Raw genomic sequence first — 3,417 nt, forward strand, 5'->3', positions numbered from 1 at the left:
CCCCAGGAGGCTGGCGCAGGGGTGGGAGAGAGTGGTGGGAGGGTGGAATGGGCATTTTGGACAGGGGGGTGGACCAGTGCATGGATCAGGCCCAGGAGGTGCCCACTAGCCCACCCCAGCCTCCAGCACTTAGGTTGGATCCTAACCTCCCTCCCAAGCAGCCCGGCATTACACCGGGCTGCTCAGATTTGCACCAGAGATTTTGCTGGCAAAGATCAGAGTAGCTCTCATTGAGGTGGCTGCAGCATTACTTCGGGTGAGGGGAAAAAACTCCTCTTATTCTGAGTCACGTGGGATCCACTTCCTACCCTGCGCTGGATACAGCACAGGCCAGTTGGCCAACCTGTCTCAGCATAGGATAGGATTGGGCTGTAATTTAAACAGCTGGAGGAGCCAGCTTAGACCATAGACTGGCTTTCGCAAGCTCTTACCAAGAGCAGGTAATTTGTGAAATAACACAGCAGTAATTCCTTACAGAGTTTGCACAATGTTCCATAACACCCGTATGGTAGACAAAAGGAAAAAGGAAACATAATGGATTGATTCCCCCTTCTCTGCCAAAATAGAGGCCGTAATTTCAATTTGCACAACATGTGACCCACCATACTGATCACCAGGCATTAGCCATAGCTAGGACCCATAACAGACTCAATAACCCTCCAGTTTTTGATGTTGCCAGGTACTACAAGGAAAGGGAACTGTCAAGGAATAATATGTGGCTGTTGTGCTTCATTTAGTTTGGTAGACCACAGCTTTGAAGTCCTGTCCTAATGAAAGCTCTTTCTATGAATCATTCTCTTGATGTTTAATAACAACACATTAGAAAAGTACAGATGAAGGAAAGGATGGAAATAAAATAGCTCACTACCCTTCAGTTGTTGACTTCCATTGACTCTGGCAGCCCACACAACATTATTGATGAGGTCAAAATGCTACATTTAAGATGATGGCATCCCAGACTCTTGTGAACAAAATCTTGTGAGTCACCACAGTCTTGGACAAAACCAAGGACAAAAGGACAAAGATAAAGGAAAATTACACAAAGGACCAGAAGCTTGGGAAACAAAAGGGTACTGGTGAACATGGAAACAACACAAATGTTCACCACCGCAAACATTCTCAGCCTTTCATTAATCTTCATAAAATGCATCACTTTTAAAAATTATAGTCCACATGAGATAATATTTCTCTTAGCTTATGTTTCATTATAGAAGGAAAGTAGGATATACTGTTCCTCAGCATCCATGGGGGTTCTGTTCCCTGAACCCCATGCATTCCGAAACCCACAGGTCATGAAATCCATGGGTCAGGTACCCTGCAGTCCTCCAAACACAATTGGAGCTGTGCTCCCGTTGCGTTCAGAGGGCCTTCTTAGGACCACGGAAACCTTCCCAACCCTCAGAAAACCTTCTAAGGCCTCTAAAAGGCTGAAAATGGCAACTTCTGGTTTTCAGCCGAAAACTGGATGTCATGATTTTCAACCTTCCGGAAGCCTTAGAAGGGCTTCTAAGGGTCGGGGAGGCAGAGCACAGCTTCCCCAGCCCTCAGAAGACCCTCAGGACATGACTGAATCACAGCTTTTGCCACATTTGGAAGACCAGGTCCAGCTGAATTCATAGGTTCAGAACCCATGGTTAGATAAAACTGTGGGTCCCGAATTTGTGGGTAATCAGATCTGTATACATAGCAATGGCCATGGAACTTATTCATTTTATCAACATATCAGCTTAACCATGCGCAAGAGAAAAGGGAGGCATTTGAAATTGGTTCCAACATCTCCACTTCACACAATAGAAAACTATGGCTGGCACAATGATATAGAATCAAGGCTTGATCCCCCCCCCCCCAATAGCTTCTGGTTGGCGTGCCACAAATTAGCTATTACAAATGCTTTGAATTTTTCCCCCTATTGCTATGTGAGCTATATTTTCTAAAAAGGTATGTTCAAGCCATCAAAAGCTTAGAGTTCAAATATCACCACAAAACTGCATTTGATGATAAAATATTTAATGTACAGTAATAAAAGTGGAGAAGTGATTACCTAACTCTTTAGGTTAAACATGACCCACTTAAACAAATAGCTAGGGGGAAAAAAATAGTTCCTCAGCAGCTTTAGAATCAGTGAATGTTTTCCCCATCGGTTTGATTTACAGATGTTTAAATTAATCGCACAATCCAACAATATGTGTTTAAACAGTTAATGGTGTAGATACATTTAAATAAATCTCAGATAAAGGGACAATACCAGTCATGGATAAAAACCTTTAAAGCACAATGGGCCATACACTCAGATCCATTAAACTTAATTGAAATACACTTGCAAATTTCAAGGGGAACAGGTATTAGCCCCATCTCCAAAATAAGAATGATCAGGTATCCACAATGAAGAGAGCTATTAAGAAGCAAATACCATCACCGAGTCTCTAACTATATGGGATTCATCTTAATGAGAATGGCACCACACAGTAGTGGAGTGGCGCATGTATTTTATCAGTGCATGCCTCCCAAAAGTCTGATTCATCCTGCTCTGATGGAAATCGGCATGTGTTAACTGCCGTACAGAACTTCAGGCTATTAAGTATTTAGTTCCTCGCATTTAACTTTACAAATTTCATATGCAATCAATGCGGCAATCCCAAGTTTTCGGTACATGATGCAGGATCTGGCCTGGGGCATTCCTAGATGAGTATCAGAAATATGCATTTATTTTTAAAGTCTCTTGGTTGGCAACCTTCAGTCTCGAAAGACTATGGTATAAGCCTACAGCACCCAATAAGTCTCTTGGCAGCAACTGTTACCCTGCACATGCCCAATCTCGTCTGATCTTGGAAGCTAAGCAGGGTCAGGCCTGGTTAGTACTTGGATGGGAGACCGCCTGGGAATACGGGGTGCTGTAGGCTTATACCATAGTCTTTCGAGACTGAAGGTTGCCAAGCAACCATAAAGTCTCTTGATAGTGCTAGTTCTTTCTGCACAATGGAGGATCATGGGGTAGCAAAGGCAGGTAGGTTTGTACTAGCTGAAGCTAGAATGACCCACAGCTTCCATCACCATACTCTTTAGAATATCTCACAGCTAAGATAATCATGACTATGCCCTTATCATGGGCAAGCTGTAACCATGTTCCTTCTGTCAATGCTCTGGTTACCCAGCAGTGTGCTGTATGTGGGGCCACTCAGGGAAAGTGTTCAGAAATGTCAATTGGTACAAAATACAGCAGACAGGCATTTCAGAGGGGCTGCCCATTGGGACCATATCAGCTGATCACGAAGGACTAAGAAAAAGGGCCTAATAACCCTCTTATTTATTTTGTTTGAATGTGCAAAGCACGTCACATGTGTACACATGTATACAGGTGGAGCCTGTTGATCCACGGATTTTACATCTGGCTCAATGTGGTTCCCCGGACCATTGGGT

General features: G+C 43.6%; 1 pseudogene; it reads left to right on the forward strand.

Moving 5' to 3' along the window:
* Positions 1 to 2,783: 2,783 nt before the first annotated feature.
* On the forward strand, positions 2,784 to 2,900 carry LOC136637235 (5S ribosomal RNA; annotated as a pseudogene).
* The last annotated feature ends 517 nt before the right edge of the window (positions 2,901 to 3,417 follow it).

The sequence above is a fragment of the Tiliqua scincoides genome, chromosome 1 (genome assembly GCF_035046505.1).
Source record: "Tiliqua scincoides isolate rTilSci1 chromosome 1, rTilSci1.hap2, whole genome shotgun sequence".
In the NCBI taxonomy this organism is placed as follows: domain Eukaryota; kingdom Metazoa; phylum Chordata; class Lepidosauria; order Squamata; family Scincidae; genus Tiliqua; species Tiliqua scincoides.